General features: G+C 34.1%; 1 long non-coding RNA gene across 1 annotated transcript in view; it reads right to left on the bottom strand.

Moving 5' to 3' along the window:
- LOC147843146 (uncharacterized) overlaps window positions 1–14427 on the bottom strand; it is a 321579-nt gene extending 307152 nt beyond the window's left edge. The window contains exons 1-7 of the long non-coding RNA XR_015496104.1: window positions 13718–14427; window positions 13366–13421; window positions 12911–12964; window positions 12686–12807; window positions 12190–12304; window positions 11430–11541; window positions 10099–10482 (exon numbers count right to left, since the gene is read on the bottom strand). This is a non-coding gene — a long non-coding RNA (uncharacterized LOC147843146). The remainder of the gene's footprint in view (window positions 1–10098; window positions 10483–11429; window positions 11542–12189; window positions 12305–12685; window positions 12808–12910; window positions 12965–13365; window positions 13422–13717) is intronic.
- Between the last annotated feature and the right edge of the window lie 2339 nt (window positions 14428–16766).

Genomic DNA, 16766 nt, shown 5'->3' with positions numbered 1-16766 from the left:
ATTGATTAATCCAAAGTGCAAGCAACTGTGTCAAGCGCAAAGGTGTTTTCTTTCTTTCTTTCTTTCTTTCTTTCTTTCTTTCTTTCTTTCTTTCTTTCTTTCTTTCTTTCTCTTTCTTTCTTTCTTTCTTTCTTTCTTTCTTTCTTTCTTTCTTTCTTTCTAGACATATTACCAATGCGAGTAGCTACCAGCCTGCATACCGATATCAAATGTTTATTTATTGATGCATACAAAATAACACTAAAGGTTGGAGGGTTGGAGTTGGTTGTGGCCAAGCAGTTGAAGCGGGGGTAGAAAAACAGCAGGACAGGAAGTGTAATTCCAAATCCAATCTCGCTCAGAGGCCAGTACAAATGCACCATTCAAATGGAACAACTGAACCAAAACCCAACCAAGAGTTTAGATAACAGAGTGAGGGCTATACTCTGATGAATGTGCAGAAGCAGACTGCAAAACATTGCCTCATGTTCCACCTTTACCCTCTAGTCAATCGTTCTTCCCATCAATCATTTGTACATATAAAATGTAGTTGTATTAGCTTTAAGATTTTCTTCCTTTGATATTAGCTAGATGGTCTTAAAGCTCCCTAAAATTAACCTCATTTGCATCTGCCTGCAAATTACATGTACATTGAAAGCAAACGGTATTACAGCGAGGTCTTTGTGGAATTGCTATACTTCAAATTCAAATTACTCAAATGGATCCGTTATGTTTTTAGGTGCAGTTTATACAGCAGTGTTTTCAATTAATAATAGAAAATAGGAGATACAGATACCTTTTTTTTTCTTTTCTTTATTGGTTGCTTTGATGGAGCCGTCAACTGAAATCCACATTTTCAAAACAGTTAACACACAGGCTCTACAGGTACTCATGGTCAAAAATGACACATTTTATTTGCAAAAGCATCTAACCTTGCCAAAACATTTCAAATATGCAACAAAAGGATTTATTTTTTTCCTCAAACAACACTTGCAATTTGTATATGAGCTCTTTCAATCAATCGTTACACAACAAAATACAAAACAGGTGTGAATCAGTGTGCCATTGTTTGTCATTGTAGTCTATTGCCAGTGACATTTGTTGTCTTTCTATATAAGTGGTGTCAAATTTACCTTTTTACAAAGAAAAGGATCCAGTATAAAATACGCTTTGTTGGAAGTTTTAATGAATTCATGGCATTAATTGTTTATAAAACTATACCTGAAAACTGGAATATTGTAAATATTGCAGAAAATACATGTAAAAATACAATAAACTCTGTTGGAGTGTAAGACAAGCCATTATTGACCCCATCCATCCTTGTTGGGAAAGAACAACACGGACCTGGCACATTTTATTTATTTATTTTTTTTTACTCTGCATTCTGATTGCCGATTGAAGATGTGTGTGAAGGAGTGCCAAGCAGGTGCTTCAGTGATTTCATACTGATCTTGGCAGTATCTAATAGTTAGGTATAGATGGTTTCTGTGTGGTTACCATAGCTAAAACAACTGTTAACATCTGTGTTAACTCTTTTGCCAAACACTGGGGAAAATGGATCATTCTGAAAATGTACCTCTATATACATTTCTGGAGAATGCCAAATATGCACCAGGATCCACAATTTTTGCAGTTTTTGTTTTCATAAATCCACCAGAGGCTGCTGTGTACGCATTTTAACATCTCAAATTCATCTCTTGAGTGCCATTTCTGCCTGTTGTTCTCTTGTAAAACCACCAGAATCCGCTGTCAACTGACTGTTTGACTGACTGACCAACCATCCTCCTTCCCTAAACCCAACCAATAGGTATTTTCAAAAGCACAGATTGACACATTATTTTCTTGTTTATTTTATTTTTTGAATTCTGTTGTTGTTTTATCTGCTTTCTGAAACCGCTCTTCACCAGACTCGAACCCCGTCACCGCGGTCATCTCCTCTCTGCATATAAAGTCCACCGACGTACATGGTGAGCTAACTACTATCATGTCTATTTAATCAACTAAATGGGGGTTGTTTTGACAATGTTGTTGTCCTTACCTAAAATTTTAAAAGTGAAAAAAGGAAAAGTGCCTCGTTGCTGTGTAAAGAAAACTTAAGCTAACATTAAAAAAGGAAAAGAAAAAGAAAACATATTTCTTGGACAGCCAAGAAAAAAAAAATGTTCCTGTTCATACAGATTTGAGCTTTAGAATGGATCTTTGAAAATGTGAATGCTGAGATAAACTTCATTAAACATTTAATGTTGCTTCTGTTCCGCTTATCTGAGAGCACACCATTCTGACATCAGGGCTCTGACTTGCTATCAGTCCAACAATGTGTCTAAGCAGTTTGCTGTTTCCTTTTGGCTCTCAAAGCTCATCCCTAGATTTTCCAGATCAAGGCCTGGTGACATTTGCCCAAAGGATTTGAAGAAAAAAAGATATATAAATAAATAAAAATCTTTATCCTACCAAGCCCAATGGAGGACTTTGACTGGTCACAGAGTACAGACCCAGGGTCAGCTCTCTGATCACAGAAAACCATTTTGAGAAAAGGGAAGGTTGCAGACACGAGCTGGCAGGGTATCAGCTTTAGTAAGACCACTACAGATTCAGTTCAGTGTTAAGCTCAGAATCACACATTACACATCCGCTGACACTCAGCTCTAAATGTTCATTCATTCAGTCTAACAGAATGCAGTGGAAGTAATTAACATGCCATTGTTGTTTCTGAAAAAAAAAATCTCCAGTGTTTACATTATTGATCACTAGTCAATCATAATTAAAATGTGCATTAAACATAAAGACTTTATATTACACTGTATTTTCTAATGAGCCATGTGGGTTGAGCGGGGAGAATAACGATTTTTCCATAAATGAGCTACTACTTAAGACGTAGGGCACATGCAGTGTATTATTCATTTATTAAAATGAATGTTTCATGCAGTCTGGAGAGGGGTCAAAATTATTCATCTCACATTGCTTTATTCATCTAATTTTAAGCGAGCGTTTAAAGCTCAGCTGTATTCAAATGTTTCATTACAAATCATGCAATTTTCAACAGGCATTATATTGACAGCATGTTGAAGAGGGAGTGAGACTGTACTGTCAGTTGCCATGTGAGGTTTATTTCATCATTAAATCTTCTGTATGAGCCTGTGTGTACGTGCTAAAATCAATAAGGCTTTTCTCACTGTGCTTAACCCTGTTGTTGTTGCTAAACAAAGCTTTAAAAGGGTTTCTATTATGCTGTTTTTATGATGGCTTGATTTTGTCTTTGCGATGCACTAGAAAAGTTTTTCATAAAGAATAACAATTCAATTCAATTCAATAGGTTTAAATGATATTGCAGCAAGGCTTTTGCCAAATTAAAACTATTTAATAACGAAATACTGTGTTTAAATGACTATGATTACTTTTTATCACGTAAACTACATATTATAGTATAGACTATTAAACTCCTTTTTGTATGTATTCTATGGGCAAAACAATAGTTTAAATGAAGGACTTGAGTGATAATATCAAGGAGAAAGGCATTGTTGCATAAATGAGCCGGTGAAATAAGCCGCTAAACAGAAATCTCCAAATGGATTGGAGTTTAGTTATTTTACTGATGTTTTTTTTTTTTTTTTGCTAGCATAATGGAGCATATTTAAAGGTGCAGTATGTAAGTTTGACACCCAGTGATTAAACTAGGTATTGCACCCCTGGGTTAAAACAAACACAAGCGCAGGTTGCCAGATTGAGGACAGAAGCGCATGATTTAAACCGTGTTCTAAATAAAAGCAACGGCACCTAATTATAAGGAATATTTTCCATTATAATAGGAGTTTTTGTCCAAGCTACACAAATTGATATCTAATAAATGGCTTCTATTTCACAGAAATCTGTCAATGATCACCTCAGGTAAACCTCATGTGCTTTAGTCAGTGTTAAATGCTACTAATGTGAGTTTGAATGCCATTTTACATGGTATTTATTTCCATACTACTTAGAGCAGCAGCAGATAGTTTAGAGTAACTGTTTGAGATTGATCTTTAGAACTAAACTCATTTCAGTGATTCAGCATGTACTGTGCAATTAATAATGTTAAAGAGGGTTAATATGTATTAAATAGATTATAGACCTTACCATTTTGTAAGTGAGTGCATATTCAGTGCTTTCGAATGGCTGTATTAAAATTTCTGTTGCGTTTCGTCTGGTGCTAACAGTCAAATTGCTCATAACTGCAGAACTTGTATATATATATATATATATATATATATATATATATATATATATATATATATATATATATATATATATATATATATATATATATATATATATATATATAATTTTCTAATTAATAACCTCATGTGAAACTCTGAATTTTTGTCTCATTTCAGAGTCTACTGTCCACCGTGGATCACAATTTGGTCACGGTTCTGGCACGGAAAACACATTTTCAAAGCAGATTATCTGTCAGCATAGTTTTTTAGTTAAACAAGAATGTTCACTTGGCATGTTTCTTAAATATCTGCAAACTTAATGTGGTATGTTTATGCTTTAGAAGAGTCAAAAACTTTATATATATATATATATATATATATATATATATATATATATATATATATATATATATATATATATATATATATATATATATATATATATATATATATATCACTTTTAACCTCACGTTGACTGAACGGTTCTAAGAACAGTCAGGTAAGGTTCCAGTTGTTTTTCAATATGACCCTGTACGTGCAGCATGAGTGCCAACATGAAAAGTTAAACCATATACTTGGTGTTGAATGTTACCATTTGGAACAGTTAAGCAAAGAGGAGAATTAGTATTGAAGTAGCCTAGTATTGAAATGTCATAACCATGAAATGTCATGGTTAATATCTGTTGATACTGCTCCTTCAACAGACATTTACCTGACTATAAGAAACTGCAAGTACATGTCAACTTACACTAACCCTAACCCAAACAAAAATGAACAAAATAAATAAAAATATAAATAAACTAAATAAAAAAAGTTAGTTTAAACTATAAGTTAATTGACCAAGTTAATTAACCAATAGTGATTTTAAAACTGAATTTAAACTATTTAAGTACACATTACAAATACACATTACATTAAGTTACTAATACTCTAAAAGTGTGTAGATATCCACCCAAATGATATATCGTCACATTGGAAGGTTCTGTCTGCACTCTGAATGATTTTGAGGCAATGAGCTTTAAAGTAGTGTTTGCATTCCAGATAGCAAATAGTATTTGTGTAACATCTGTATTTTTTTTTGTATTATTTTTTTATAAAACATCTTAAAATGTAAACAACTTATAAAAAACATCCCATAATGTAAACAAGTTGTCATTTAATAAGATGTCAATAACTGAATTTTGACAAAAATGTCAGATAGAACCTTTTAATTCGAAGGTGAAAATTTGTGTATGTGAAACAATATCTAAGTTTAGTAATCAAACCATTTCGTTTCCAAACTTAAATGGTTTGCTGCAATTGGTTTACTCAAACAGTTTGAATTAACTTAGTTTTACAGTGATCAAACGAGAATTAGTTGGCATGTAGATGCAATGTAACTTTAATTTAACAAACGGACCATCAAAATAAAGTGTGACCCATATTTTTAACTAAAATGTACAATTGTGTACTTCCTAAAGTTAACCGCAAGTACAAAAATGTTCCTTCAGGGTACAAATGTGCACCTGCAAGATACAAAAGTGCCCCAGTGACAGCCTTTGTGCTTTTATTTCTTAGTGTGTAGGCCTATAGTAGCTAGATGTTTATCAGCTAAAAAGATAATTCCACACATCATGTTGGCATGCTTTGGACAGTTAAACAAAATGTATTTAAATGTGTACTGTATACAGCAATTTTAGTATTTGAAGAAAAGAACATCTCAAAATATAATGGAAAACACATCTTTTGGAGTTAAGATGAGACTTTCATTCTTGCCTTTTATAGTCTGAAAAGTCAGTTCAGGGAAAAACTACTGTAGAATTGAGCAATATATATGAGGTTAAGCAATGCTAAAGCATTTAAGTAATCATGCTGTGTTCATCTAATCAAAGAAAGTGCAAATATGTAAATAATTTCCCTGGATTTAGTATTGCCCAGCATGAAACTTCAGCATATGAATATCCATAATTATTTCTTAACCCCATGTAATTTATGATCTGAATGAAACATAAAGCAAGATCTCAAGACACTCTGTTTAACAGTGCTTTGAATGATTCAATATTAACTATACACATTTGTCAAAATCCCTGATGATATCTCTTTAAGGGAGAGAGAGCAGTCTGGAAAAAGAAATAAATTGTATGTTTTTTTTTTTTTTTTTTTTTTTTAATTTATTTATGTATTTTGATGTCATGTTTGGGATATTTACATTTTTTTTTTTTTTTTTTTACTTTGGCACTAATGATATTTAAAATATTATGTTCTACTAGCATCTAACCAATTTTTAAAATTACACAAAACTATAAATTGGGAAAGATGCCAGAAATAATTTAAACTCTCAAATGGCAGATTACCAATGTATGAGCAATTGTCTCCCTCTGCACATTCGGCGTTACACATGACAAGCTGACATTATTTGTTCAACATTCCATAACATTATGAATGATAATTACTCTGAAAATTGTTTCCGGGTTTTAGAAAAAAAAGCAGAAATTCTGTATTGATGTAAACATCTCAAAAAAAGAAGGTTATTCCAAAGAAAGTGCAAGATGTTGCACACTAGCTTTGAGAGTCCAATTTTATTTATTTATTTATTCATTCATTCATTTTTTTTTTTTTTTTTGGCAGTCTAGAGCTCTACTTTAGGTCTTGAGTGGCTCACCGACAGGGTTCCTGGGGATCAATGGAGCAGGAGTGGAGACAGACTGGAGACAGGAGATAATTGGGCAGAACAGGATGTGGTGTGGCACCATGGCTGCCCAGGGAGCTTCAACACTAATCCATGCCTCCCATCAGGGGTGAAACCGGGGAATGACTGTCTCAAGCACTCCCTTGGCACTTGCTCCTTTGGGAAACTCCGTCTGTCAGTCTCTTTCGCTATAAGCATCTGTCAGCTCTCCCATCTGAATTTCTTGCTAACCACCATCTCTGTACATCCTCCCCAATCCTATCCTCTGACTAGGAGGCTCAAGACTAGAGTACCAGGTACTGGACACTATATTGGTCATTATTGGATGGAAGAAGTTGATATTCCCTTCCCTTGTTGTTGTTGAAGGCTGTTGCTCTGAGGGCTCAATTACTGTACATGACAAGCACTTTGTAGCATCCAATTTGATTGCTCTAGAAAAGTACTACAACAGAGATGGACACCAAAAAAGGAGACATCACAGTGGGCACCTGTGATGTAAAAAAAATTGATTTGGTGTGACATGATGACTACATTGAGGTCAAAATAGCATTGAATTACCAACATTGGAGTAAAAAAAAAGGATTACATAACTTTAATGCCAAATGTAGATGTCAATATAATGTTGTTTTGACATCAAGGGTTTTTACATGCATTGTATGGAAAGATAATCCATTGTAAAATTGTAACCTGCAACTAGCTTTCAGATAAATACTCATTAATTAATTGATTAATTAATTAATTAATTAATTTATTTATTTATTTAGATACAATACTGTTTGTGTCTCTTTTTTTTTGGTGGTCAAAGGGGCATCAATGTGTGAATGTCAAACAGGCGTAAAGGTTTCGAAATCAAATATATTTTTTGACATGCATTTTTTGATGTAGTTTTCACATCAAGGTGCCCGCTGCATGGGACCATAGTCATCAAATTATAAGGGAACATATTGTTGATATTCTAAGAAATTCAGTGAAACCCCTGCTCAATCTCTTTGATGAGTTATTTTCAGTAGATCTGTTATATGAAATTCATTGTGTTTTACACAAGCACAAAGTTGCCACCATTGGAGAACAGAAAATTAGTGTATTTATAAACAAAGTTTATTTATAAACAAATTTCGAGAGGATCACGTGCTTATGATTGTTCACAGCTGTTCCAACTTTAGCTAATTGATTATCCTATCAGATGATCCTTAACTCACTATAAATAATCAGACTTTTCTCATCTCAATATCTTCGTCTTGAAGAAACCCCCTCACCCAACCCTACTTTCCCTCCTTTCAAACGGGCATCACGGTGGCAAGCGATTAGCGCTGTTGCCTCACAGCAAGAATGCGCCTGGTTTAATTCCTTTCCAAACCAGACGGCATTTCCGTGCGGAGTTTGCTCGTTCTCCCCGTGGTCGTGTGGGTTTTCCCCGGGTCCTCCGGTTTCCTCCCACAGTTCAAAAAACAAGCACTCTAAACAATTAATCCAAAATACTTTAGCTAAACTCTGAGTACACCTTTCAGCATCCATATCTGACACTTAGCTACAACAAGCAAGAGGGGGAGTCATCGAGAACTACCTGAGCTCAAACTCCCCTCTCGCCTTGCAACGGGAGGGAGCCCAGGGCTTGAGGATCTTATAAGCTCAGGGCTCTCTCCCGGGACAGCACGCCAAACTAGCTTTACTATCAATCATCAGCTAAGTGTGAACTCTTGAAATTTGGTATTATGTATATGCATTTTGTATAATACTGACTTTATGTCATATGATGTGATTGCTATGAGTCTTGGGATTTTAGGTGTAAGATGTCCTTTTGGATTCTTCAGATTCTTAGTATAATCGTCTTTAAGACATGAAAGCATTAAGTGGATTTGAGAAATCCATGACTATCAGGTACTGGACTCTATTTTGGTCATTAGTGGATGGAAGAAGTTTGGTATTCCTCTCTTTTGTTGTTGCTAAAAGTGATTGCACTGATGGGTCAATTACTGTACATAACAATGCTTTGAGCATCCATTTTGATTGCTCTAGAAAAGTACAACAGTTATAATGTCACCATATAAAGGTGACATCCCAGTGGGCAGACATAAATTGATTACATGACTGTTTATTATGCCAATTTTATGTCAATATGATGTAATTTTGACATCAAGGTAGTTGTAGGGATATATAATCCAATGTAAGAAGGTAATTCTGCAATTGAAGCATTTATATTAATAAAACTTTTATTTTGTTACAATAATAATTGTGTCATTATTTTGGTGGTCAAAAGGGCATCAATGTTTTGGTGTCAAATTTTGATGTTTGACATCAAATAGATTTTAGACCTTTTTTATGTAGTTTTGACATCAACATGCCCACTGGGACCTTGGTCAATGAACTTATTAGGGATTGTATTGTTGATACTCTAAGAAATTCAGTCAGAGAAATCCAAGACTGGAAGATCAGGTACTGGACACTGTCTTGGTCATTAATGGATGGAAGAAGTTGTTATTCCCTTCCCTTGTTGTTGTTGAAGGCGATTGCTCTGAGAGGTCAATTACATGACAAGCACTTTGTAACATCCAATTTGATTGCTCTAGAAAAGTAATAGAATAGAGACAGAAGAAGAAAGTGACACCGTAGTCATCCGGAGCCTGAGGGACATGGGAATTAATGGCCATTATTAGGGAGCCTCTGGTTGGTTATTCTGAAAAGAAGTTTGAAGAAATTCAATCAGACCCCCGCTGAAGCTCTTTGAGAAGTTTAATGAGTTACTTAAATTCATTGTGTTCTCTCGACTAAACTAGGAACCCAAGTGTATCTAGAAAGGGGCACCCATGGGAGATGAGCAAATGAATTCAGAATTATTATCATGCGTTTTGTTTGAAATTGATTTTATCCCATGTCAAATGGCTTGATGCTTCGAGTCATGGGATTGCAGGGCTCAGCTGTGTCCTGTGGGATTCTTGGGGTTCTTAGTGACATCTCAATTCAAAGAGGCACCATTTGGATTTTAAAGTGCACTGTAAACGATTTCTTGTTAAATTAACAGTAAGTTACTGGCAACAATTATCCAGTAGCTGCTGTATTTCATAAAACAGTAACATTACTGTAATACTAATTACTTTAGTATTAGATTTACTGTAAAATGTAATACATCATTTTACTGTTTTCTTTTTATACTGTAACACCAATTACAGTAGTAATACACATACTGCAAAACTGAAAACAGTATTTTACTGTACATTTTTACCATGCAGAACTACGGTATTTTAACGTTACTTTCATTATTACTGTATAGTATTTTACAGTTATTAAATGTTATTTTATTGTATTTAACAGTGCTACTTTATAATGAGCAAAAAAAGTTCAAAAATTGCACAAATGTTATTTTAACTGTTCAAGAAATACAAGAAAAATAAAGAAACTGAAACTTTAACTTCACAATAAAAGTTTATTGTGTAAACCCTACTGAAACAGTAGCAATTATTCAATATAACACAGCAACAGAACACTAATGAAAAATTGATCAGTAAAACCAGTCAACAATTAATGCATCAAAAAGTATTACAATTTTAAAAACAGATGAAAATACTGCTACAAGACACGAAATGATGAAGGCCAAATGATGTTGTGGAAAACGGACAGTGAAAAAGGGCAGGAGCACTTCTGGTGATCCTGCAAAAACGACAAGCAAAATCAATCACTGGAGTAAAAACTAATCATACCTCAAATTATTTCATTCATTCAGAAACCAAACACCGCACTGCTGTTTTATATATATAAAACACTGTTTTTTATCGTTTTTGTTGGCAAAATACAGATTGTTGCCTATTTACAATTACACTAACGTTAATGGGGAAAAGATCAGTCAAGTCAACACTAGTCAAGTGTCCACACAGGTATGTAAAAAATAAAGTCTCATCTTAACTTAATGTCTGACTCTGTATAGCTTGAATTTCTGATTCCATGACCACACTAGCGCTTCCATGAATTTAAGAGGGGTGAACACAGTTATTTCTGACCTTAAGAGGCTACATATTAAAAATAAATAAATAAATAAAATAATCTAATTTAACGTGACTAATGTTAATCAAGTACTTTTAGGCTTTTAACATGTGAAAATCTACTTCTAACTTACAGACAAGATTACATTAGAGAACATGAAAGCCGTGGGTGATTTAAAAAAAAAAATAATGCTAATGATAAGTTACTGACATTTGGTTCGCATTAAACAAAGTAATCACTAAGCATTCATTTTTGGCAAAATCTGCCGAAAGGCACAGCAACACGATCAAATGTGTTAAAGTTGAGCAAAGAAATGAAGAGTAGTCAAGCAGTCTACTTCATGAAATGTTTGTGATAGTATTTTGCGGTCAATTAGTATTACTGTATTTCAATATGAAGTGATGGCATGTCAGTGAGAAAAATAAATATTATTACACCTCTCCAGTGACATTTCCTCAAATTAAATCATCATAACGTTACTGTGCACAGCATCAGTAAAACGTTAAGAATAATTTAAATACCAAATTTTTAAACAGTCACTGCTAATTACAAACTAAAATTAAAGATAGGCTTACAGAAATCCTGAATGCATGATAATATGAAGATTTATTACTCACTGATGTCGAAGCACTGCCAGGTTGTCAGAGATGTAGACAGGACAGAATATGTGCCATCAAATGAGCTCTTGTGCAGTCTTTGTTGGACATCAAGGTAGTATGTTCACCCACACTGTAAAAAAAAAAATCTGTTATTTTACATGTTTTTTTTCCCAGAAGCTAGGGTAATAGAGTCATTTAGTTAAGTGGTTTAAAATAATTTTATTTATTAAATACTTGCTTACCCATATATAGATGTAAAAGTAACCAAAATAAATAATTCATTAAAATGTGTGGGATACTAAGCATGTTTGGTCTACAGAGAGAAGTAAACATTTACTTTAAAGCATTGATCCTAATGAATTTATTTCTGAACTACATCCAACCTCACCTCTGAAACAGCATTTTTGAGCATTTAGATCAGGGGTGCACAACCCTGTTCCTGGAGATCTACCTTTCCGCAGAGCTTACCTGCAACCTTGATCAAGAACACCTGTCTTTATTTACCAAGTGCTCCTTCAGATACTATTTAGTTTGTTTAGTTGCATTTGATCAGGGTTTGAGGTAAACTCTGCAGAAAGGTCGATCTCCAGGAACAGGGTTGAGCACCAATGTTTAAGACAATAAAAAATAAGACATCTAGATATTTTATATTCAATCATTTGTGAAATTTAAATGACTTATATTCAGTACACATAACATAAAATTAGAATAAGAATAAAAAAATAATAGTCTATGCCAAATAAAATATCTCAGATCTAAATAAAGCAGGTGTTTTTACCTAAAGGTTCCTTTCCTCCAGTTAGTTTAGTTGCAGATCCCTCCACATCTGTGTTTTATTTGGTTCTTGACTTAAGAGTAACTGGTGTCACATTCCAGGTCCATCACAATCTGAGCTAGAAAGACAATATGGCAAAAGACAAGACACATTTAAATAAGTCTCAGAATAAAATATTTAAAAGGATAGTTTACTTTTCTGCCACCATTACTCCATGTGTTTTAAATCCATTAAAATTTCTGTTGAACTCTAAAGCAGATATTTTGAAGAATGTTAGAAACCAGAAACTATGGACATCCATATTTGAACCAAATTTCTTTAAAAAAAAATATGAGTTTGTGTTCAATGGAACAAAAAAATAATCTAACTATTTTGAAACAAGTGGAGGATGCCAAAGATGCCATTATTTTCATTTTTGGGTGAACTGTCCCTTTAATTCAAGTGTCACGCATTACTCATAAAAACTGATGTATCGCTTGAGGAAAACTAAATCAAGTACCTCCTGTGAGCAAGCAGAATCATTATTCCATTGTATTCAGCCAACTGACCCAGCCGAGGCTCGAACCAGCAACCTTCTTGCTGTGAGGTGACAGCACTACCTACTGTGCCACTGCGTCGCTTCTGGAAGAAGCAAAAGAGGTTGTACATGAAACTCCTCACAACAAATCTGTGAACAACTTGACATTTCAAAATCTAATCAAAATGAGGAAGACATCAACATTACCTTGAATAATCAAGTGAGGAGAGATTGGTAGCATCAGTTTTTCAGCATCAATTGCTGTAGTTGCAAAAAAGATAAATATAATAAGAGTAAAATAAGACTTAACATTTAATAATCTAAATCTATGGTACAACCATACAAATCTGTATGGGGTTCAAATAAATTTGTATACAAATCATTCCCTACACCTGAACACCAAAAATAAAATGTACAATTAATGACACACTAACGTTATACAATAAGCTCATTAACCAGTGAGAAATAGACAATTAATATGAATTATGTTAATATTAACGTTAGCTTAAAAGACATCAACTGAATTTTATTATCAGCTCAATTTAATAAAACAGTTTAGACTTGTTTCATTGTGAGTTTAGTGTGAATAACTAACTTACAGTTTACAAATCTAACCATAATGATAACTTGGTCATAATGACCACATGAAGACCAGAGCTTACCTTAACGTTAAACGTTTAACTTTTCATGGTGACTTTGCCTTCATCTCAGTGTTGTGCTGAAATAGAGAATTCATTAATGCAGTTAACCCCAAGTAAAAGTTACGTTTTTTTTTCAGGTAACTTAACGTTACTATGGTCAAAAACTCACTCAAGATAAACTCACTGTAATTACCTTATCTAATACCTCGCAAACACTACAAACACGGTCTGGCGTCGAATAACGTGACATAAGTTCCTAACTCACAGTACAACTAAAGTAACTTGGTTAATTATTTTAAATTACACACACACTACACGGAAATATACACAAAACAATCCTTTAACGAACAGAATTTGACTTTTAAACACTTACCGAGGATAAATTCACTGGAAGAAAAGGCGACAGGTGAATTTCAAATTAGAAGAGCCGTTGCTTGCCTGGTGAAGGTCGAATCGAGTCGGCTCGGCTTTATGAATCGGCTCCTTAGAACAGTAAAGAGTCGAGTCCGCCTAAAACCGATTCCTTTTTGTATATTATTGTAAGACACAACAATGAATCATTACTATTTCGTTATACTGCTCGGCCACACACATTTATACACATATTGCTGAATGTGCTTGTGAACACGTGTGATAAAATAATTCCCGAGCAAACGGTTCAATCCGATTCGGTGTCGTTTGTGTGCTGAACCGAACCAATGCAAACGTGGTATTGATAAAATAGTAATATTGTTTTTTTCTTCTCACTTTACCAGCGAAAATATTACATATATCTGACTTTAACAATAAGAATAATGTTCGCTTGAAGTGTTTTGAGAATTAATATTTTTTTCTCCCAGGGTTCATTTCACACCAACAAGCAAATGTAATGGCGGATGAGAAAAGCCAGATCATATCATAAATATTGCGTTTAATATGTCACCAAATGAAGTTTTAACAGTTTTTCATTCGAGAATGTAGTTCTTCCAAACTCAAATCTGTGGTTTGTTTTTAGATATCATGTCTAATTTTAAGTGTGCTTTGCCGATAGGGGAGATTCTGACCTCCAGGGGTTGACGGCGCTCCATCACTCATGTATCCGGCAAACCTCATGCTTTAATCAGCCTAGACATTATTGAGACATGCCCTGTCTTCGATGACTATAATAAATGTGTTATGAAATAAAGTTTTAACCGTTTTTCATGCGAGAATGTAGTTGTTTTAAACTCAATTCTGTGGTTTATTTATTAAGATAGTGCGTATTTTAAAATGTTGTTTTGAAAATGCGGAGATATGTGACCTCTACGGTGGCCAATATGGGCGCCCAATATTCTTGAATCCGTCTAAAGCAGGTTGGTCACTCTGACATTTAAGCTGACTTTGAAATCATTTTGTTTGTTTAACAGTCTTTGGTTACGTGAATCAATTTATTTTTGTTCCAATTTACGTTTTGGTTTAGCACAAAGTTATGTTTATTAAATATTATTTAATATTTCTATGTTGCCTTATAAAGTGCACCCAAAAATGGAAAACCAGGGGACAGTTTAATGCACTGAACAGTCTGAAGAAACTGGTTAGGTTATTTACTTCACAAAATAATTTGTCTAAAAATAAATAAACATAATAATCATAATATATAGTGTGTGTGGAGTTGTTCTTGGTCATTTGCAGTACTGTATTTAGATGCACAGTAACGGATTTTTCCCCAAAATTCATTATAAAATCTACAGTAACATACTGTTAACCATGTTTACAGTATAGAAAAGTTGAAAATACATTATTATACTGTGAAAACAACAATATATACAGTAACACACTGTGCACAGCTTATACAGTAAAAAACTGTTGAGAAATGCAGTATAATACTGTGAAAACAACAGAAATCGTTTACAGTGTGTGGCCAATGTTTCTGTCAGGCCACCCAGACCTCCCTCAGCATGCAGAATATTTATCAGGGAACATTTTGCATTTGTATGAAATCAACAGAGGAAGGAAGCTGATGAATGTATGTATGCGCTGGCTCCACTAATTCGCCACTGTTGGCATTCTCTCTTTCGCACACAGCATTCAGGAGTGGGTTAGAATTTTAAATATCCTCTCTTGGCCAAGGGGCTTCATGATTGACGGGTGTCATACTGTCTTTTACTTTCTCCCATGACATTGTGTAGTCTTATTAAAAGAGCGGTTTCCTAGCAGTTTCATTTATACATCTCTAGGTTTAACACACCTTAATAGCTTTTCTATCCCTACCTCTGTTTACCTGATTTATGTATTTTAATTACACCGAAGAGGCTGAGAGGTTACAAAACACTGCATTGTTACAGCGCAATTCCTCTGTTAATGTAATCAACCCCGACGTAAGGAAAAGCCTCTTTCTTGTAGCGTTCACAACAATGGGGAACACTTTGTGAGATTTGTCTATTGGTTGAAACTGCGGGATCAAGTTTCTGCGTCTGATTGAAAACAAAGTGCTAGGATTCTCTTTGCGTGTCCTTTAATGTCATTGCCAGCCTCTTGTGTGATGCTGCTTATGTCCTGATGTGATTACCGTCAGTGGTAGTCTCTTTGAGATGCAGAAAATGAGATTTTCAAAGAAAGGGAATACAGTAAACCACATGAATGGTTTGACGGCGGTGAGCGAGAAGACCAAAACGCTTGACTTCAGCCCAGATGTGATGCTGCAAGGTTGCACTCAATGTTCAAAACAGCAGTGCTTTTTTTCCACCTACTTTATATGGACTTGTTCATAGTAGCATACATCTCACTTGTTCATTTCACAGAAGGTGTCTCTCAGATGAAAAAGATGTTACTGTGCAGATGTTCATTTGTAAAAATTCGTACCGTGGCTTCAAACTTTACAACCTCCAAACTTTTCTTGGAAACATTTTACAACAGGGCTATTCAATTCGTTTGTCATAGTGGCCAGTTCATGAAAAGCATCCCAAATGAGGGGCCGGAGAGATATGACATAATAAGTGATGACACAACAGCAATGTAAGAGCACATATCGTCACCTTAGAATTATAAGGTTTTATCTGACATTTTTGTCAAAAAGTAGTTATTGACATATCCTTATTAAATGACAACTTATTTACAGTATGGAATATATATATATATATATATATATATATATATATATATATATATATATATATATATATATATATATAGTTGTTTACATTTAAGACTTTTTAATTTAAAAACCAAATATTACACACATACTATTTGATGTGGAATGCAAAAACCTTTAAGCTCAATATCTCAAAATCATTCAGAACGCAGAGAGAACCTTATGAGGTGACGGTATGCTATATTTTTGCTTTTTAAGACAACCACGTTGACTTTTTCTTCATTAAAACGTCAATATGTTGTATTTTGAAACTACATAACAACACTGCATTGTACAATGTGTTTTTTTTTTTTCACATTTTCCATTGTTGAAC

The sequence above is a fragment of the Danio rerio genome, chromosome 7 (genome assembly GCF_052040795.2).
Source record: "Danio rerio strain M-AB ecotype USA chromosome 7, GRCz13ab, whole genome shotgun sequence".
Lineage (NCBI taxonomy): Eukaryota > Metazoa > Chordata > Actinopteri > Cypriniformes > Danionidae > Danio > Danio rerio.
The sequence above is the reverse complement of the archived record's forward strand: the minus strand, read 5'-3'. Positions and strand labels throughout refer to the sequence as shown.